The sequence below is a fragment of the Ambystoma mexicanum genome, chromosome 6q, assembly GCF_040938575.1.
Source record: "Ambystoma mexicanum isolate Mex_15411 chromosome 6q, UKY_AmexF1_1, whole genome shotgun sequence".
NCBI lineage: Eukaryota > Metazoa > Chordata > Amphibia > Caudata > Ambystomatidae > Ambystoma > Ambystoma mexicanum.
The window spans coordinates 662,125,519-662,148,430 of NC_090937.1; the positions used below are offsets into that span (position 1 = coordinate 662,125,519).

At 43.6% G+C, this 22,912-nt stretch overlaps 1 protein-coding gene across 4 annotated transcripts in view; it reads left to right on the top strand.

The window, feature by feature from the left end:
• Nucleotides 1-22,912, top strand: part of BBS7 (Bardet-Biedl syndrome 7) — a 1,458,886-nt gene that overhangs the window by 24,241 nt on the left and 1,411,733 nt on the right. Inside the window, exon 2 of one of the 4 annotated variants that reach the window (XM_069631158.1) lies at nt 8,264-8,369. The exons of 2 other annotated variants lie outside the window; for them this stretch is intronic. The gene's annotated coding sequence lies outside the window, so the exon portion shown is untranslated. Of the gene's footprint in view, nt 1-8,263; nt 8,370-20,217; nt 20,239-22,912 lie in introns of those variants that run through there. One more of the 4 variants, XM_069631159.1, reaches the window with a different exon arrangement.

A 22,912-nucleotide genomic window follows, 5' to 3' on the forward strand; every position in this document is an offset into this window, starting at 1 on the left:
TGCTGCTATCGGGACTATGCAGGTTTGGGATGGTGCAGCTGTGGCATTGGGTCTTTGCCTTCTCCCCTCATTGCTATCCATTATTACCCCAACTTCCTACCAGTCTACGATGGCCTAACCTTTGCTAACTGGAGAGAGGGGAGTTGCGAGTCTCTCACACATCTGTTTGAGAATGCCCACATTCGGTCCTTTGAGGAAAGGTTTGCGTTTGGCGAGAAGGACGGGTTCCAGTATTGGCAGCTCCGGCACTGGGCAATGCAGCCACTGCAGAGTAAAGCTGCCAGTAGACCATTAACATAATTCGAAAACATTATTTTTACACCAGGTGACTCCACTAGGCTTATTTCTTGTCTCTATTCTTTGAGTCTCTGCCATCATACGTTCAAGCCTAGCAGAAAGAACTGGGCTTGGAGCTTCAATTTGAGAGCTAGAAAGAGGAATGCAATGGGTTGAAGGGGATGACTAGGAGCGTACAATATGTGGAAAAAGGTTTCACATTTCTGGCTAGAGGATACCTTTCCCCGAATAGACCAGAAGCACATGAGGTGGGAGCGAGAGAACGGTTTGGGTTGGAGGGGATGTGGTGCACAAGGAAAATACTTGCATATCTGTTGGTGATGTCCAAAGTTCAGCCGATTATTGGGTGGAGACACTGAATATTATAACCGGAGTGTCTTTACTGCAGGACCCAGTTGTATGTCTGCTAGGGGTGTTCGGATGAGGTAGATGGGTCACCTGCTGTTCCAATGCACCCTTAATGAGAACCGTGCTTTTGATCACAAAAGCTACAATGGCAGCGTTTTTTCAAGTCGCTGAGGCCACCTACAGTGGAGGATTAGTGGGCATGTATGTGGTCCGTGCTGAGGACTGAGAAGGTCCAGTACTATTCAGAAAATGAAGTGCAGGTTTTCTTTGGGAGGTGGGGAAACTTTCCTATCCTATGCTCGGATGAACAATATTTACTAAGACTGAGGGTTATGGGGCTGCTCAATCGCTCTTAATGCACGTGCCAACCTTTTCGGTGAGTATAGGGGGAGGCAAGGATGGAACACAGGGGGGGTCTTCGGTTGGGAAAGGGGAATAGCCAAGGCTTCTATGTTATGGTTCTGTTTTTATTTGTTTTTTGCTCTGTTCACACACACCAAAGCATAAAATGAGCAGTGTCGCATAGCAATTTCATATGCCATTATGTAGGCCTGGTAATTAAATTGACACTTGTGTAGCAAAGCAAGTTATTTAAGTTGCCCTACTCAATGAAAGCACAGCTCACCCTGCATTCTTCTCTTGACCCGGTCCCTCTCTGCCCCCTTTTTTATTTTCTGTTCACTGCAAGTTCAAAGAGGCTAATGGAGAGAGAGTGCAGCAGTAAACCTCTCCTCCAATCTTGAGTACCAAAGGCCTGTGTGAGAGTACTAGGCAGGATTTTGTTTTCTTTTTCAAATAATAGTTAACTAGACATAACTGGGATGATACTTTTATTAAGCTAACTATATCCTGTCTGGCAAAGACCAGTATGTGTTATGTAATTCCATTCCTAAAAATTTAAGTTGTTACATAATGCATACGGTATTGCTACTGTAAACAGTTTTGTCTCTAAGCTTTATAGTAAAATGTAGGTTAGTGCTTATAAATCTCATAATTTCAACTATATTTCACTTAACTTGGGAAGATGCATCAAATTGACGAGGGAACTCTTTTGAAAATGTACACGTTCACACAGCCAAATGCTTTCGTGGAAAACCCAGATCAATGACATGCTTGTTGCATACATCTGTGCAACTGGAGCTCAACCCATGAGCTGATACCATACTCATTGACATTCTATCTTATTACCCTGTTGCTTTATACCAGCTATCCTGAAAGTGAGATGGCCAAAAATTGCAATATTCCACTTAATTTTCCCAGTTCTCTGCCTGCTAAACCATCCACTCTGCTTAGTCTCTTACTTTCCTTCCTCTTACATAATACATACGCAAAGCTAAGTTTGTTTACACAAAGTAGTCATTAATAGTTCCATCCACTCTGTACATCTACAGATCTTCTGCAACACTATACAGTTAGCCTCCAGAGCTCGCTTTGCACTACGATTATGATTGGATTATATATTCACACCTGTGTTAGAGTGCTGGCCAAACTGTTTTCAGAGCCTTTTTTATCATATCTTTTTATTAATGTGTGTCCATTCATGCAGCTGACCTTTTTACATTTTACAAACACTCATCCAGGTCTTGCAAAGTCTACTCGCCCACTTGAGTAGACTTTTATGAACGGCAAGTACCATTTGCTGGAGATGTTTGATACTTTTATTTAACATTTACTTTGTTTGCAGTAAATGTCAAATAAAAGTTTCACTGGCAATGGCTGGCCTCTGGCAGCAGTGTGCCAAACATAAAGTGGGTTTGTGGTGGCATGCACTATTTTACAGAAAGCTGGGGTTTGTGGTGGCATGCACTATTTTACAGAAAGCTGATTTACATATTTTTGTCATCAGTTGCCATGGGTCGAGTGTATTCTCTTAGGTCGATTAGCTAAACTAAGTTTCTCAACCTGCAGGTCTAACAGAAATTTAATGAATTTTCCAGGCCTGTGCATTTTTTAAATAATTTTTATTATTTTGTTAACACTCCAAACATTACAAACAACGAGGACATCCGCGTTTCAGCTTTACAACATCCCATTACAAATTAAACGTTTCGGTCCTCCCCCCTTCCTCTTTAACTGCCAGGCCTGTGCATCTCACTAATGTCTTACTTGAGCGGTAGACAAAAATGCTGTGTTGATGCTCATTTTATGTTTTGGGTACAACTATGTTGACATTAAAAATATTGGTACAACATTGCTAATCAAATGGTTTGGTTTGCTAATCAAGAACATTTTAATTGGCAAACTCTGTTAATCACTTTTTGAAAACTAATTCATGCTTTGCACCCGTTGGGTTATTTTGCACAGCAGAGAACAAGCATTGTCTATGGTTAGCATGTGTTTATATGAAATGCCAATACAGCGATTTCAATATAAAAAAGAAAGGCCTTCCAGGAACCGACACTTCGCACAATACAAGACACTTAGCTTTACGTAATGATCAAGTGAAGTGTCGGTCGTGCTTGAGAGCCTTACATTTGTGTCTGATAGGAAGAGGCCAAGAGTAAAAAGTTATGAACAGTGCTAGTTTGATAGATTATGTGGCTAACCAGAAGGAGCAGACCGACTCGGGGTTGGCAATTTGAATGTGTTTATTTTAAACTAAAGAAAGAATGCCTAAGTCCCTATTGCTATGAGGGATTTCCCTACCTATAAAGTAAACTAAGGATGCTTGTCAGTCATCAACAAAAAAGGCAGTCCTCAGTCCTCAGTCTGTAACCAATCTGCTTCTAGCCCTACCACTATAATCAAAATAACATACAAACTTGCCCAGGTGATGGCCTTCTCGCTGAGGCTTTCTTAGACCAATGTACAGAGGATCTCGCTGTGGAGATTATGTTCACAAACAGTTCAAAATAAAAGGGGTTTCCTCTCTTCTTTAAAATTCTTCAGGAACAGTTGCAAATCACTTTAAAGTAAAAGTCTCTATTCCTTTACATTTTTGGAATGATGTCCTTTCCGCACCATTTTAGCCACGTCTCTTCCTTGCCTTGATGTCTTAATCCATGTGCTTGAACCCTCCAGGTTCCCTTTTGTTTAGATTTCCCAAATGTCTCTTTGGGTTTTATCATGACCCCTTTGGCTGAATCCTCCAGATTCCCTTCTCCTTGGGGGTTTCTCAAATGTCTCTTTTGGCTTTATATCATGACCCTCTTATTTAAATCTTCCAGATTCCCTTTTCTAAGGGGTTTTCCAAATGTCTCTTATTTCTCTTGGGCCTTCCAGCTCCCTTTGGCGTTCTGCTTTTCTTAAGCTTTGTGCTGGTTTCAATATTTCTATTGTATCTTCATCTCTTGGGTTTCTATGGCTCCTGTAACCCCTTTTTCTCTGTGTTTTTGGGGTTCCGTCCTCCACCCTGGGCAACCCTGGTACCGTCTGTATTTCTGGGCGTGCTCCAGCATGGTGACTTCCCAGCGGGGTTGTGGCTATACGCTTCGCTTCTCAGCATTCTTGGCCTATAAGTGTTACGCTCACCTGGCTCCCACAGGGGCGTCGATCGGTCTCCACCAAAGTGACGCGTAGTGCCGAGATGACGGACTGGACTGGCCCACCTAGCTTCATTTGCTTGGCCCGTAGGAATATTCTTCTGCAAATGGAGAAAGGGAATTAACCACCTGTGGAGGTGAGCGTTAACGCCCCCCCCCACTCCCGCTATTCTCCCCACTGATCACCTTTGTCCCCTCTTATAGTCTCACCTGATGGTTTGGAAAGATGAGCTCTCCATCCTGCATTGAGCGCAGGGGCGTGTAGATAACCAGTTGCTTCACTGGCTCGAGGAATTGGTGAGTTCCAGAACTATATTGACTCTGAGATTCCCGGCAAGACGTGTAAGTATGTAGTTCGTAAGAGTTCAAATGTCTGACTTTCACTCTTGTCCGATTCCTTGCAGGTTGCAGCTTGACCCTAGCGAAGAGTTCCTCGTGGCAACCGGTAATATTCAGATAAGGAATTGTATTATCCAACACAGTTCGATAAAATAATGTCAATATGTAACCTGTTGCTTTCTCCCTTATTCAGGCGCTGAGAGAAAGTATGAAGTCTCGGGGAATAATGCCTACGGCGGTAAAATCAGGTAAGTCTATTGTGGTGAGGAGGTTTCCCCTTGTTTGTCCCTTTGTTTCACGTTGCTGTCCTTTTGTTTCCCCTTAGGGGCCGGGGTTCGGCGAGGATGCAGTGGAAGCTGCGTCGACCCGTGAAGAGGAATAGTACCCCCGGTGATAAAATCAGGTAAGTCTATGGGGGGTAACTAATATTGCCTCTGTGTATTCCCTTGGCTCACCTTGCTGTTCTTGTCTTCCCCTTAGGTGCCGGAGTGCGGCGGGAACATGTAGAAGGATGCAGTGGAATGTGAAGATTTTACGAAGGCCATTGAGTTCAGCGCGGCGCTGCAGTAGGCGAGGCGACGCGCATAAAATAACTTCTTTCTTCTAGCTCGAAGGCGTGATGGATCGGGAATTCAGGTAAGGATCAAAGGTATTGCTCTTGTTCTCACCTTTTCTCCTTCTTTCTCCCTTTTTCTAGGAGCTCCAGACTCGAGGCGGGCGTGGCAGAAGACTGGATGCAGACTTGCAGGCACAGTGAGCGTTACGCTGCTGGATGCAGAATACCGCGAAGGGTGTGCTGCTCTTCGGGCGTGGTTTAAATAGCCTCCAAAGTAGTCCCAGGTAAGTATTCCTCCCCAGCCCCACCCGAATAAAAAATAGTCCCTAGGTAAAGTAGTCCCTTCCAAGCCTCTTTTGGCTTGGAGCTCTTGCAGCATGGTCTGCATCAGGTAAGTTTTAATCTATGAGCCTGGCGCTTATGGCACCAGGACTGACTCTCCATATGAGCCTGGCGCCATAGACGCCAGGACTGCACCCAAATAGCCCCTAGTAGGGGTTGTTGGGCTTGCTTGGAATAACATGATGCCTGCTTCCGAGGTTGCTGGACTTGGTCTGGGTCCCCGGGGGTAGGCATCATGACAATAAGTGCCTACTTCTCGAATGCTGCCCGACACATCGGTCTCCTTGGTTCTTGAATTCAGAATGGAGGATTCTTTCCTCTGTTCCCTCCTGGTCTCGGTGCTGTTTCTCAGGTTCCCGACCCACCACGGATGCACCGTGGTCATACCACCAAGGAAGACTGTTTTCCTGTGTCTCCCTCTGCGGTGTTGCCTCTGTAAGCGTCTGCTTATTGGATACTGCCCGCCACTGCGAACTACTACTTGGGGCTCGTATCCAGAACAGAGGATTCTTTCATTTATTCTCTCCTCTTGGCGTTGATTGTGGGGTCCCTGGCCCACTGCGGCTACAGGCAATGTCACCTCTCTCACCGCCGGCCCTGCAGCGTCTTTGCTTTCTTTGCTTCCTCACTTTCCTTCCACGCTACCACTGGCTCTGTGGTCTAGCACAGATCTACCCTTCCAGGACATCAGTACGCTAGAGGCTTGGCTCTGCATAGGATTCTACCTCATCACTTCGCAATTCTTCGCCTCTATATTCACGCTCGCGTTCATCAAAGGGGCATGCTGCTGTATGTCTACAGCGGAGCTCAACTAGTCTCCAGCAATACCTTGAGCCAATAATAGAAAAAACTGTCAATTTGTGGGCAATACTTTGCATAATACCCGCCTGTGCTCACAAACAGCAGAATGAGACACCAGCACAGAGGATTTCAACGCGTCCACATGATATTTTATTTATACGCTTAAAAGGGGCTCGGACGAAGCAACTGACTTCGTCTGTGCCTCTTCAGTTATTCTGAGAACCAGCAGCTTTATCCCCTTGGTGTTTATATTGCTTCATGACAGGCATTCAATCACCAGGCTAAATGTGAACAAGGAGTCAGGGTCTCACTTTACTGCTAAAGCACCGGGGCTATTTACACTCCTTGGGCTTGCTTTAAGAATACATGCGTACGTGTAAAGCAAACAGTTTCTTTTTTCTGCAAGACAAGCACTATAACCATGTGCACAAAACTGACCAGATAAAAATAACTGTTAATTCATTTTACAGAGTGTTTATAGTTACCCTTTTTCACAATTGGCCCTTTGAACAGGAGTTCTATTATCACAATGTAATATTAGTAAGTAAGTCAATCTGTTACATCTATGGCTTGCATGCCCCTAATAACATTCTCTTGCATAATAAAAGCATTTGTGGTGGATACTGAAGTTGTCCGAGGTCTGAGTCATGAAGCTAATGTCTGGCACAAGGTAGGCACACAATTAATACAAATATATATGAAAAGGAAAATGGTCAGTAAAACAAAAATAACGGACAATAGTTTCCACCTGAATGTTGTCATTAAGGAAGATAAAGATCAACCAATAGCCAATGTACCCATAGGGAAGTGTGCTTAGTTCGCAATACTGTGGAGATTGTTAATAGCATGCCACACTGAGAGGGAAGAGTCTGGTCTGAATGAGCAGCATTGTTTCCTGAAAATCTGACAAACCCCTCCTTTCTCTGCCAAAATCATTTTGAGTACTACTCTGTTCTGCAATGCTACAAGGTGCACAGCTTCCAACTCAATAGTGATATTGGCAAGGGCATCTGATGTTTCATCTATAGTAATTTCTAACAGTTGTGATGGTCTGCATATATCTCTGGAATTAACCGAAGGGCCATACTATGAAATGATTGCTTTAAGCATCTCTAATTACCTGAGGTCCAGTATGATCCTGCGTTAGATAACGCTTTTGTCGTGAGAGAGAGGACCAGCGGCTATCTTTCACCATAATAGCAGACAGCACAAACCCCATGTGGCATCGCCCTACCCAGTCAGAAGGTAACCAAGAATATGTATTGGTAGCACAAATACAGTGCACTGATTCCCCTACATAGAGAGGGCCTTTAAACACCAATGTATAGTTGCAATGTATAGTTTGTACCATCGCTGGAGATGCGCATACTACCTAAGACGGTACTGTTCCTTATATGAAGGAAAGGTGCATGGGAAGGCAGCTAAGGTGGTTGATTGCTGTATGATGCCATTCGCTAGGGAACAGGTCCTTTAGCGGGAAGGTTCCATTAGGGATATTGACACTCTCACAACCCTCCTTTTTTAGAAGATTTTCCTAAAGATACTGATATGGGATACCTGGCGAGTTGCGCTTGGTGCTACCTATTTTAGCGTATATGCTAAAGAAAGGGGGCCTCCCCTAGCCACAGCTATATGTAGTGCATAACATAAGGTGAAGGGTAAAGGGAGCTACCTGCAACGGTAGGCCTTCACCAACATAGGCTGGGTAATACAGACAGATATAACAGTTGCTTCTATTGATGATATCATATGTGTTATGTAGCAGTGAAAACCAGTATTTTTCTCTAGAAATGTCTCCCTGTGCTATTTTTGTACAGAGGATAACGTAGGCACATCAATAGTGGTATTGTAGATGGTTGGATTCATAACATATTCTACCAATAATCCTCCTCCAATAACAGACAATATAATAAGAATCAACATAGTATACATAAATCTGTCATACACCATTCAGTCCTTTTTGTCCTTAACGGATGCACTTCTTTGGAGCGATATGACGGTATGCTGTTGTCGTGGCATATTTTTGTAAACCACATAATAGGTAAGGCAAAGCTACAGCTTTTACAAATCACCACTTTATTTTTTGGTTAACTGACAGGGCGAGGTATTGAAGACAAAGAACACATCAAAACAGCATTCCCAAGACGACACAGATAATTACTAAAAAAAGAACCAACACAGAGCGACTGAAGGGAAAACGCAAGGTCAGTCATATTTAAAGGACTAAGAATAAGCACCCAGCTGATGTAGTTGTTTACTGTACAAACACACATGAATGCAGTTCCATTCCAATCTTTCCGCACTCCATTGCAGAACTGAAAACAAGAGATTGAATAACTGAAAATAATGAACGATTGGACCAGCAAGAGTTAGATTAAAAAAAAATCTCACCACCAGGTGGGTCTTACTTACTTTGCCTTATAAGAACAGTAGGTTTCGATTTGAGCAGCGCTAGGTACGAGTGCCACCTATAGTTGAAATGGCGACTAAAAAGCAGTATTGATATGCTTTCTCCACAGAGGGCCAGAAGCAAAGACTACCTACAAGTCTTCACCACAATAACCAAGAATACTGTCCTCCCCCACAGAACCGCTCCAGGTAATTCACTTGTATTCTGGTTCAAGGTTCTAACTATGAACCAAAACAGATTGACAGCACTAATAGCTCATACTATTTTTTCAAAATATGTTTTAACCCTGACCGATCAAGAATTCATGAAATACTCACCTTAGCATTGCGACTCAAATTACTGGATGGTGATATCGCCTGATGAATGTTCACTATTATAGAGCTAAAAGAACAGAAACATGTTGAGCCAAGAATCTTCTATACTAACATAAGAGGTCTAAGAAAAAACTAGGAAACCATGTTAAAGTTTCTTTTTCTATTGAAAAAGAAACAACTAGTATATGTTTCAAATTAACAACCTTCAGTGTTTATGCATCTACTTCCTTCACCACTATTCATTGATGTAATATGACATGTGATCATTATTGATTTGTATGTGTACAATTCATGTATTGTATATATGTGCATTTTAAATCATGTTGTAAAATTAAATAGATTTTAGCCAAATTCTGAAGAATACTATATTGTTATTGAGCCACTTGATCTATCAGACACCAGTCTCTATCCTAATAATTAATGCATCATGTTTGTGACATACATAAGGGAACAGGGGATTGTGCAGTTGCCTTTGCAATTTGGTCAATAAAAGCATGACCTGTTCCTGCATCATCTGCAACAGCCTTGTGTGCATTGCATTTGATGATGGCTAGTTTCTTTGTCAGGGTGAGTGCATACAATCCTTTCGAAATCAATGTACCAAGCTGTATTTTTGTCCCTTGTGAAGTTAAAAATCTTCCCTCAGCCAAGAAGTTGTGAGCTACTCCAAATGCATATTCACTGTCAGTGTAAATATTAACAAGACCAGAGCTGAACTCACAAGCTCGGGTAAGAACAATCATTTCAGCGGCTTGGGCTGAATGCCGAGATATCCTACAAGTCTCAACAATGGTTTTCAATGTTGAAGTACCATCTGGTAATTTAAAACATGATCCATCAACATATAATGTAGGTATATCAATTGGGCTATCCACCAAATCTACCCGTCCCTTTGTTTTATTATCTGTTATTAATACCCAATCATGCATTACTTTTGATTCATCTGATGGGAGGGGTAGCAAAGTGTCAGGATGTGGAGTGTTACAATGTTGTATGGTAATGTTTGGAGCCAATAATGTCAGCTCATGTCTAGTAAACCTGGCATTTGTCAGGTGCTATTTTGTTCAATAAAATATCAATCACATGTGGCTCAGACAATCTAACTTGGTGTCCCAATATTATGGCGTTGGCTTGCTTCATAGAAATGGCTGCAGCCGCTACACCCCTTTAAACAATTTGGCAGTGCTTTTGCCACTGGGTCCAATGTGGAAGAAAAATATGCACATTGTCTGTTTTCACCCCCTTGCTGTTGGGTTAGTACAGATAACGCAAAGCCTTGTTTTTCATGCACAAACAATGTAAATGGTTTAGTATAATCAGGCGGGCCTAAAGCAGGTGAATTATATAAAGCAGATTTTACAACATCAAAGCTCTTGCTGAGCAGCAGTCCATGGAAAGGGGGGGGGCTGGAGAGCTAATTGGTGTTAGTTCTAACTGTGGTTTTGCTAAAAGCGAAAAATTGGGAGTGCACTGCCTGCAAAATAAAATCCTCCCTATAATCCCTCTGACATCTTTTTGTGTGATGGGGACCGGCATTTTCATTATAGCCTCTAGGTGCTGAGAGTGTAATCTACGCTCCCCTTTTGACAATAAATGTCCTAAATAGGTGACCTGAGTTTTACAGAACTGTAGTTTCATTAGTGACACTTTATGTCCCAGTGGTGCTAAACATTGTAATAACCAGACAGTGCAATGCATGCATTGCTCTTTGGTGTCTGCAGCTATCAACAAATCATCAATGTATTTGAGCAGTGTGGTATTTGCAGTCGGTGTGAACATGTCCAGCTGTGTTTTCAATGCTTGGCTGTAAATACTTGGGCTTTCAGTGTAGCTTGGGGGGGTAGTGTAGGACTGCCCTTCCACATTAAAGGCAAATAGGTACTGACTGTCTTCCTGGATCACATTTTTGAGGTGTATAGCAGGGAAATATTGGGCTGAAGGCGGTATCATGGTGGACAGGGAAGTCGTGTCCAGCACCACCGGATTCTGTGGTTCTACAATGGTATTTATGGCTTGGAGATCCATAATCCGTCTCCATTGTGCTGGAACCAAAGCTTCCCATCAATCCATTTTTGCACAGGAAGAATTGGGCTGTTGCAGGGACTCTCCACAATTTAATTTAAAATCCCTATAACTAGAAAATCCTGTATTACAGGCTTAATTCCTTCTAACCCTTCCTTGGGTATTTTATACTGATAAATTTGCGGTAATACTGCACTGGGATTAACCCGTATTTTCACTGGGTCAACTATCGTACATCCTTCATCAGTAGATCCAGTGGCCCATATCATAGGGTCAACTCCCTTAAATTCAGTTGGCAAATTATTAGTAACAGTGACACAACATTTTGGGAAAGACTCTACATTACATGTTAGGTACGCTCCATCAGGTGAGCAATATATATTTGCAAGTTAATGTTTCAACAAATCCATTCCCAACAGATTTAAAGCACATTTATCAGTGATGACAAGCTGAGGCATGTAAGATATAGGACCTAAAGTAAACTGTACGGGGTTAGATATTGGACTTTGGACCGGAGTATTAAAGAATCCCACATATGTTTACTTTCCCAGAGAGGGGAATATGGGGCACTAGTTTATGGGAAATTGATGTATTGGACACACCTGTGTCAAGGAGCAATGTTGCATGTTTGTCTTTCACTGTAGCTTCTACAAATGGCTCTTTTGAATCTACAGGAATACTTATGCACCCTTTTCCCTCTCTAGGGCAGCCCTATGCTATGTAGTCTATTCTACTGTAATCCTCCTCATAGAAATCCCTAGCTGAATACTGCTGTACTTGTCTAGGGTCAAAATAATTATGGTGTTGCTCATTATTCTCTGTCAGTGTCCGAGTATTTGTTATTATGCTGTTCCCGGCCTCAGTCCTTATAAAAGTTCCTCTTGTCATTCCTGGCCCATAAGATTGTCCGTGCCTTTTCCGGCACAGCAGACACTCCCTTATCCAGTGGTCCTCTGCCTTGCAAAAATGACACGCAGTGTCTATCATACCTGCTCCATTACTTGGCGTGGCAATACCACCTCTTACTCCTCTATACATTCCTCTTCCCCTTTGTATACGTATATTTTTTTATTTTTTATTTATACGGTTAATAAAATCAACCTTTCAAATATCAAGAGATATCACAATATCAAACACTACAATTCATAAAAGCAAATTTGCAGTTTGTTCATTCACCACAGTTAAAATTCAAATTTAGTTTAACTCAATTACGCTAACTATGAGTTTACACTAAATATTTCATCCAAAAATCGTACAATTGCTATTTTGGTCCTTAAGGCAGTTGATGAAAAGATACAATGCCACAAGTTCTTATTAATATGTGCGTTTTGGTCTTCAAAAAAATTTCCAAAGCATTTTTGTCGAATAGTGGTTACATTTGTACAAAACACTAAACAATGCTCCAACGTTTCTTTTTTGTCAACATTCTTACAAAAGCGACATACATTTTCTGATTGCATAATTTGATTTCTGCGAGCCTCTAATGTCGGCCAAAGGTTCAACCGAAAACGGAGAAACTTCTGACGGGTCTTTGAACAAGGAAATTTGGCCAAATAGTCAGACCTTGTTCTACATTGCTTGTGCCCAAATAGCGCTCGATCAAAATCCTTGTAATTGAGACATTTATTTTGGGTCAGAATCCAATCGTGTTGCTGGACTTTCATTTTGGCACAAGCTTCATTGTTCAAAAGTAACTCTAAATCAACTGAGGCATCAGACATTGCATTCATAGTAAAAATACACCATTGTTTTGAAAAAGCCTGATTTTGCTCTAAAGGATGACAGGCCACCTTTCCCAAAATGTCTGATCGCTCTAAAGACAATAGACATTTACGCAAAAAGGCACAATATTTCCAAATTACAAATGAGAACATTGAGAGTGAACCCAATTCAAATCGAATCAATGGTAAAGGTGTGCAAGCGGGCAAATGTAGTACTTGTTTCCAAAACAAGGATTCAATTCTATCCCACCACTCCACAGGTTTAGGACTGCGAGCCTCAGACCCATAGGTCAAGATTGGCATCACCTTCTGAAGAAATATATTACCTCTGCCTCTTTCTGGAAAAGCTTGTTGCATTAATGCTCTGGTTTTTAACTCATCTTTTTTTCCTTTTCCCGTTTGTCTTTAGCCTGACTGTTTGCATAAAAACCTAGCCATGGTCAATATTTGAGCAGCACTTTGGGTTGGCCAGGTGGACTGATATGTTTGAATGTAATTTTTTTAAAGTGGGTTAACAACCCATCAACAAAATGGGAACAGAACACCTTTGCCCCTCTGGGGTAGAGCTATCCATCCCACTAAACAAGGTCAAAGCTTCTTCCTTTCGTGCAAAATATTTTTCAACTTCCCCTTTTTCCTCCCTACAAGCGGTCCGCTCATCCCAATTCATTTGCTTGCAGGGAACTACTTGCTGGATACGCGTGATCAGGAGGGTATGCAGTGATGTTATTGAATAGATAACAAAGAATGCAATTTTGGACGAACCCAAAACATTGAGGAATTTTTTTATTATAGAAGACTAATTAAATATGGTTGTAATGAGTGGAAAAGTGATTTAAGGGGTGGTGAAAGTATTTTTTTTTTTTAAAAAGGGGGAGGCTGGGGCTATGGGCATGGGGAGGACACCCCCAAAAAACAAAATTAGTTAATTGTTTTTAGATGTTTTTTGATCGTTCAAAATGAATTCTTTGTTTTCTCATTCGATTTAAATTACATGTATCCTATCCGGAGTGCTGGAAGAGCTATAATTTCTTTGGACAATTCCCCAGTCTTTCCCCTTTCCCTCGCTGCCACAGTCAGCTCATCCCACTTCATGACAGGATCTAAACTGTCTTGCATTCTGCGTTGGTGCCATATATCTGCTGGCAGAATGCACAAAAACAATTGATCTACATCTCCCAACGTGAGCGGATTGGTTTTAAGAACCAGGTCTGTCTGGGTGTACCTCTGTTTTGGATTTTGTCTAATATCTGGATAATCATTAGTAAAAGTAAGTAGCTCCATCCTATTCCAGGGGACATGGACCTGGTGTATTGGATTATCATTATAAAACCCATGCACTTTTCTCATGGGAAATCCTTGAGTTACCATGGACTTTGTTGGGGCATGTAGTATCCAACATGACCGTTCTGACACTATTGCAGGACACAGGCCAGAATCATATAATCCTTCATTGTTTGGTCTATTTGCGGATAGTAATTTGGCAGGGGATGCACTTCATCCTCTGCATCTATACCCTTTTATGCAACTGCCACATTTGTTTGCATAGCTCTTGTACTATTGCAAATATGAGCGGGTCTTGCTGCTTGGGCACATACGTTTTAGCCATTTCTATCCCTTCCTGCCCTTTCTGGATCCATGCTGCCACTACTTTCTGCAGTGCCAGCATCTTCAGCTGTTATTGGAGCAAGGTGATGGAGAGGGTGCTTTGCCAACAGTTTTCTGATGAGGGGGCGTAGGAGGTTGTTTAACAAGTAAACATTCTAGTAACAGATCTAACTCTTCCTCCGATGTGACCATGGGAGTCAGACGGATGGTGTTTTTGCCACATATACCACTTTTATTCTCATCATGTCCTCGTGATCACATTCTTCCTTCATTTTTAAAGCTCATATGCATGTGCTTTATACCTCTCTGACTGAGGCTTTTTCTTCTTCAATTGCGCTTCGTGCATAGACTTCTGTCTGGCATAATATTCTCATTGTTTATAGGTTTCCCATTGCAGGGGACTAATGGCCTTGTCACACTTGATGGCTAAAATTTCCCTTAAATGTCCCATTTGTTTTTTAGGTCAAAATACCCATGCACAGGGAACTGTAAATCAGGGTTGTTGACAGTGTATTTGTGCCATTTTGGTTCTTGATCATCAACTCCCATTCTGGCGTACCTTCCAGGGGAGTTCACACATGGTTTTCTAATTCTGAACGACTCTTAGAATACTGCAACCCACAACACACTTTAGTGCATGAATTTCACATTTCTGTCACAGTAACTGTTTCTTGTGATCACAAAGTTACATTGATAATGGCCCACTTAACTCTGTGCTCCCACAATCAATACAAACGATACTCATTTCATGGTTCATCCATCTCATGGTTTCAACTTGTGTACACAAGGTGCATTTCTCTATGGCTCATTTAACGCAATGCTCCCATAGAGCATACAACACTATACATTCATAACCTCAGACCGCACAACATCATTCTACATTAAATCATCACACTGTGTGCATGAAAGTCTCACGTGTTGAAGAGACCGGCTGGTGGGCGAAGTTCTGGCTGCAGGAAACCTCGATCCACCTCATGCAGTGCGCTGCACGGCCTCCTCCCGTCCGTTTTTTCCTCGAGGAAAAATGGTCATGGTAACAATTGTGTCTCCCACACCAAGACCACATTAGCACGGCTGTCAACTTCGGAATGTGCCATGTTTATTGCTGCAGACCTTTATGGATGTAAAATAAACTATCACTATCCCTACCTCTAAGAGGGCTTTCCCTTCCTCAAACTAAAACTGAAGAATTTGTCAATGTCTGTCCAAATGAAAATCCATTGTCCTGTATTACAACCTACTTCTATCCCTTACACTACAACTAAAACCTAATATCATCCAACAGAACGTTCTCCTAGAGAATGACTCGGTTCTCTTGGTAATTGAATGGTGTTGCCACAATGTTCTCTTGCAAAAAAAGGTACTAGGGGGAAATTACTTCCTTCTCCTGGCTTGCAGCAATCTAATAGTATGTTTTCTCCCCAGCAGAATGACTCCTGGTATACAGGTGGTGGTCCCAAAATGTCCTCTTGAAAGCAAATGCCAGGGGGAATGACTCCCTTCCCCTTGCTGGTAGTTCCCGTACTTTGTACTTTCAACTTTCTGGACCAAGAGAATGGTTCCCTTCTCCTGGTAATGATGAGCACGCTCCAAGGCCAGGGGGAATGACTCCCTTCCCCTGGCATCTCTTCAGCATACTTGAAAGGATTTGGTTTTCTAACCAGGAGAATTACTCCCTTCTGGTGTTTGAGAGGTCTTTTCCCAATTGGATTTTACCTTGGCACTGGATCAGCAAAGTCCTAGACCCATCTCCAGTGATCAGTGGGCTTATCTTCCAATGGTATGAGGAAGATTTCCTCGCATGCACTCTTCTCTTCTGTTGAGGTCCCAGATCCTTTTCTGGTGGTCAGTGGGCTTATCTCTGCCACTGGTACGAGGAAGGTTTGTCTGATGCACGCTTCCCTTCTGTTGGGGTCTGTGAGGGGTCAGAAATGAGACGCGGACACAAAGAGTTATCATTCTCAACATTTAGCCATTCTATTAATAGAAAAGGGTTGGATAAAGACCCAACTTTCCCTATCCTAACAAGAGTGTCCCTTCTTATGAAACTAAAACTAAAGCAGGTTGACATTGTGTCTAAACTCAATCCGACCCCTCGCACTGATGCATACAAACAAAATGTGCAAGGTAAATCTTTCCAAGTTCAACTGAACAGAAAAGTGTAATATTCAAACATATAACTTCAACAAAACACTTTTTATACATGGGTTGGCTCAGTTCCCCTGTATTATTTCCAGCAAACTATTGACAATATTCTGTGTCAAGACCAGTCTCTTAAAGGCATTACAAATGTCTTTCTCCCAATACTCTCCTCAAGGTGATCAAACAAATGTTCTTTCAAACAGACTGAAATGGAAAAGAGGAAGTCTCTCTCCTGATCTTTCAGAATGGCAAAACAAAGTATCTTTTACACAGTGTTGGTTCGAATAAGGTATGATATCATTTATAACTCGCCTGTATACAAGTGTTTCTAGGCGCGACAAGACAAGGAAAACAGAAGGAGGACAAAACAACGATCTTACTAGGCCTTCTGTCATTCAGATCGTGCAAGTGCGGGGAAGAGGAAGAGGAGAAGTGCTGGGTTGGGGGGGATAAGTGCAAGTAGCTCAATAAATGCTGCTGGAGGATGGCTCATAAGTGCAGAGACAAGGGGGCTGTACGTTTGCAGATACAGTCCTTTAAGTGCTGGGGGAGCCCAGAGGCAATATGTGGGCAACTGGACATGCAGGAGCCTGGGCCCAAGTTCAGTTGGTGGCCAGGTGACCAGTGCGCAGAGCAGTCTGGGGCATCAGCAGGGAAGAGGAAGCGAGAAAGAGGAAGCGAAAAGGAAGGTCTTGAGTTGCTTCCAGCACCGGAGGTGGTTCTGCTCAAGTTTGAGAGAGGCAATGAGGCTATTCCAGAGGGAGGCCCCAGCCGAGGAAAGAGTTCTGCCCCCCGCTGTTTGCTTGGAGAGATGTCTGACCCTAGGTGGATGAGCGGAGGAGAGCTGGAGCTCGGACAGTCTTTACTATTTTTTAGGATGGCAAAACAAATGCCTTTTTTTCAAAATAGAGTTTCAAACATGGTGAAAGGTATGTCTTTTAAGGTTTCTGGTTAACAAAATGTTCAAGGGAAACAAGATCTTAAAATCTTTTTTCAACATACCAATTCAAAGTAAGTTTACTGGTACTCTCTCCTGCCAGGAAACACATCAACTAACTCTTGTTATCCTAGCTTACTCTCCTTCCAGGATATCACCCTTTTGGCCCACCTAGATCCTCTGGTGTACTCCTGCCAGGTATCCCTGTCCAAAAAGGTGTCATTACCTGATATTCTTATCCGGCTTCTCTATACATTCACTTTCTCCTTAAGTATCCCACAAGGATGCTTTGTTAATTCTTGATATCCTGATTTTCTCTCAGGCCAGGAATATCCCACTTTTGGCTCACTGAGATCCCCTGGTGTACTCTCCTGCCAGGTATCCTTGTTCAGAAAGGTTTAATTACCTGATATTCTTATCAGGCTTCTCTGCACATTCACTTTCTCCTCAATTGTTGTATCAATTTCCCCCAAACCGTCATCCAATATCTGAGGGCATTTTTTAAGCTTTTCCTTTTAACATTCTCTCTTGATTACACCATTGTTGGCCCTTTCATTCTTTTGTCAATGTCTTTTGGCTTAGGCAATGCTGGTCCCAAATTTTCCCCAACTGACATCTCCTGTCAAGGAAATTGCACCACATTCGCTGTGTTCATTTAGTTCTACTATGTTTGGTACTCGAGTACTTTTCATATGCTTATGAGCATATTGGGACATCCCGGGGCCCCCTTCACTATAAGGTTGACTCACCGGTTCTTCGTGCTGCAGTTGAGAGATACTTGCGAAGGGCAAGCTCCCCTAAAGTGGCGCAGTTCCTCCACGTCTCTGCATCGGCTCTTCCAGCCTTCGCTGCCAAGAAGGGCGCTGCTCTTCAGGACCGCATCTCCACACACAGCTCTTCTGTGCACCCTCTGCTTCTTCGTGATCCGAGATCCTCTCCGAATGCCTCGAACACTACCAGCTGACTTCTGGCATGCTTCTCTCCCCATAGTCCTTTGTGGGATTTCTTCTGCCACCAGCCACGCTGCTTTCTCGGCGTACTCTGCGATAATGTCTAATTTCTGCCACATTAACTCCTTGCTTCTCTTCCCCGTCACAGTACTTGAGGATGTCTGGGACTTTGAGTTCAAAGAGGTTTAGAATAATGGCAGCAAACCATAAAAAAAAAAACGGAATTAATGGACCTTCTTCACAATAAAGTGAAGTATATTGCTTCTCTCCTTGTGGAGTCACCACTCTCCCCCCTACAGCCATCTACTCCCATGCAATCCACCCTCAGAATACCACCCCCAGGGTCAGGATCACGTAGCAGCTGCCTTCCCCTGGCCACGTGGGAGGGGACTTAAGGCTGGGGAACAGTGATAACTCTGCAGGATTCATCACAGGTCCCAGACCCTTGATGGGCCTCATGCTTTCCCTGGCATGAAGCAGAGACCTCTTCACTCCCCTGACTCCCTACCGGTCCGTCTGTGCTTCCCGTTACCTTCTGAGAAAGGCTTACATGGAGCCAGTCTCTCAAGGGAGTGGGGTTGGCCTCCTTCCTGCTTCCTGCGTCCATCTGCTTTGCTACTGCTGCAGCTCCACGTGTTGTGGTTTCTAGCAGTCTTTGGGGACCGCAGGGACCACCTCCTCCTGGAGGCTGTGGCACTGTGTCACTTGGTACACGCTGAGCTCAGCCCTGCTGATGCAGGACTCGTCACGGAATCCCTCAGCCACTTGCCGGTGTCCTCTGCAGATTCCTCTCTTCGGGTCAAGTGCAGACTTCATAACTCCCGGGTTCTCCAACGCGGAGGGAAGGCCGGACGTCTAGTCCATTCCACTTTATGGGGCTTACTCCATCTGCGCGTAACGTCAACACCTTTTGACAATGGCTCCTTCGTATACTTCGTTCCTCATTCTTCATGTAAACCACTTCGTCCCAGTCTGTAATCTTCCTGTTTTCTGTGCTCTTCTTCGTCCTAATACTTTTGGTTGTACTCCTGGCACTAAAGAAATACATTGGTTTACTTTCAATATGGTGGTTTATAATGGAGGGGGGGCGCTAAGGCATGTGGGGTAGTGATGTTCTATACCTGGTTGCATCCAAGGTGATCGTCCTTATCCCCAGAGGGGAAGTCCTTCCCCATGAGGTCCTCCCACTTTAAACCACCCCTAAGGGGACCTTTGGGTAGCAGCTGCACTTCCCTAGCCTCATGAGAAAGGGCTCCCCCTTGGGGAGAAATGATGATACCTAGCGAATCATCACAGAATCCACAGTTGAGCAACCGTTGTTGTACCAGTAACCCATATTTTGGTCAAATGTGGAGCACCATACCGAATGTCTTCACATGAGTAAAGTTGGGATATCCAATCACAATACAAGAACGTATCTTATTTGAGAAATGAAGTTCTGAAAGAAAAGGACATTTCAATTCTACTATGCCGTTGCATAAAAGTAATTAACTTTAAAAAAAAATTAAAACTCGATGCAGCCATTTTAAAATAATTATATAGATAAACAAAATAATATTTGAGGTATGATCAAACCGAAAACCTTGGGTACATATTTTGGTAGGAGCTAAAAAGGATGAAAAACTGGTTTGTCAGTAGGATTAGCAACATAACAACAACAAAGACTGAAAATACTTGTATGGCCAAGATGGTAGGAGTGTTTGAAGCATACTTTATTTAATGTGATTGTATGTACATTATTTGATGACCAAAAGCTTTGTATACCATCTGATGTGTGGGCTTTTCACTGTGGATAACATTTGGATAATCACTTTCCACAACCGCTGAATTTTGAGGGTTTGTTGCAATAAATCCTCCCCTTCATTCTCTCTTAACTAACAGTTTTTTCAGTGAATATGGAAAAGAGGGAGCAGGTGTGTGATCCAGCTGAAAACAGACTACAGAAACCTTGATGTGATGTGTAGACGAGGTAGGCACATATAATTTTGAACAATACTATACAGAAGAGTTCTTAAATGTGTGAACTCCTAGGTTGGATCATGTAGGCACCAGGAGTCCTGCGTTTTGTTTGTACTCTGTGCTCTTCAATTTTATATAAGCTTCAAGCACCTTCTATCCAAACCTGATTTAGACGGATAATTATTTTTTTTATTTGCAATGGCTGGATGCTGCATTGGTGCCCATTTTTCAATGGCCTTCACGGTAGACCCAATTGCAAACCTACTCCTATCTCCCCCCACCCACTCTTTCACATTTACTCCTACATTCCCATTTCTGTATGAACATGTCTCTCTAAAAAGTAATGTGAGAAAGTCCTCATCAAAATGGAGTGTAGAACAGAGAGATATCAGACCACTCCCTGTTAGTCATGGAGCTAAAGAATGGGATAACTAAGTCCAAAGGGAGTTGGTGCCTCAACACTTATTACCTGGGGGACCCTGAATTTGAGGACCGCTTTGCTGCTAAAACCGGGGAGCACTTTGAAATAAATACAGGGACAAGGACACCTTGGAGGGGTATAAGGCCTCGCTACGGGGGAGGCGATCTCAATGGTGGCAGCTAAGCATAGGAAGCGCGTGCATGAGATGGAGGAGGCGTAGAAGGTAACACAACAAGCACAGGAGGAATTTCTTTCCTCTCAGTCACAGAAGGCCAAGCTGACACAAGTTATAGCGCAAGAAACACTGCATAATGTGGCACTAGACAATGCCAGGGAGGCGCACTGGGCTAAACAAAGTCAAGTCCATGAAACCAGAGATAAAGCTCGGAAAATGTTGGCCTGCCTTGAAAGGAGAGATAGAGGGACTGGATACGTGCGCGCCTTATGGGACACTAAAGGGGAGAAACGGACTAACGTAGCAGACATAGCAGAGGCCTTTGCGCAATTCTATGAGAATGAGACATTATATAGCCCGGGGAATGTGAACCGTGAGGTGGAAGGGCCGGATGCACTAGATCAGGTGCCTTTCCTGAGGCTCTCCGCTCAACAGGCTCTAGGTTTGAGGCAGACATTTCGGAGGAGGACATTTCAGCTGCAATTGCACCGCTACAGACTGGTAAAGCGCCAGGGCCCCATAGGTTCCCGGTTGAGACATGGAAGTGGTTAGGGGAGAAAGTAATCGGTCCTCTGCATCGTCTTTCTACAATGTAGACAAGATGAGGGTCTACCACACGAGCTCAGGCTGGCTAGCATAGTGGTTCTCCAAAAGCCTGGCAAACCCCCTGAACAGTGTGCCTCATACAGGCCAATATCCCTAATAAATGGAGAGGCTAAGATCCAGGCCCGAGTACTGGCCAATCACTTGTTGGGGGTGATCGGCTTGCTGATACATCCGGACCAATGTGGGTCCATGCCTTCCAGATCCACCCAAATGAACCTGCATCAAATAGAGCTAGCTATTGGTCTGGCATCCGAAATACCAGACACATTGGCACTCCTTGCCATAGACTTCAAGAAGACGTTTGATTCCTTGCGGTGGGTCTCGCTTTGGGAAATTATGGGTCATATGGGATTTGGCAGACACTTCCTGGCCAGGGTTCGCTTGCTATACACTTCTCCTAAGGTGTCAAAGAGTAAATGGGGTCACTTCTCGGGCCTTTGAACTGGTCCGTGGCAGGGATGCCCCCTTTCACTGCTGCTGTTTACTCTGGCGATACAGCTCAGGGAAAGCTGGAATGGGACGGATTTAAATGGCCCTGTGGTGGGCAAGACAGGGTCTCGCTCTACGCAGACGACCTCCTAATATACATGAGTAAACCGAAGGTCTTGTGGCTGCTTGTGACTGGAATATTGCAGGAATACTAAAGCTTTATCTGGCTCAAAATGAATTGGCAAAAATCTGTCCTCTTCCCAGTGCAGGGAGAGGTAGCAATGCTCCCTCAGGAATACCCATCCACAATAGCGGCTTCAGGCTTCAAATATCTGGGTATTCACCCATGCCTGTCCGATTTCATCCAGCTCAATCTCTCCCCAGTGGTGAACACGTTTGCACAGGATATCACACACCGGCAATCCCTCCCACTAACCCTGCTGGGCAAAGCAACCCTTTTAAAGATGTTGACGCTGCCTACATTTCTCTGTCCTGCAGAACGCCCCGCTCCCAATCCTAAAGAAGGTTTTTGTAGAAATTGAGGTATCCTATAGGGTGCTCTTATGGGGGGGGGCAACCACGAGTGGCATTGAGGACACTGCAACGGTCAGTATGGGAAGGGGGCATAGGCTTACCCAACTTGCCCAATACCTGGGCAGCACAAGTGGGTGCAGTGAATGACTGGCTGCATGGGGACCCGTCACTCCCCCACATCATAGTGGAGCACAAAAGAATGAGAGGCCTGACATACAGACAGGTACTCTACGGGGTGTGGGGTAAGATACATGAGGACTCTCCCCTGGCTGACATGGCACACATGCAAAGTGTGGTTGGAGGTGCACCAGGACATGTGGTGGGGTTCTGGCTTCTCGACAAGCCCATTTGGCATAACACGTACCAGACGCAGCTGCTGAAGACTGGGTATTTTGAGAGCTGGGCAGCGAAGGGAATAGACACCTTAGCGATATAACACACGAGGGGTGCCTTCGGCCGTTTGAAGAGCTGCAAGGGCAATATGGCCTGTCGACAGGGGAGGGATTCCATTATATGCAA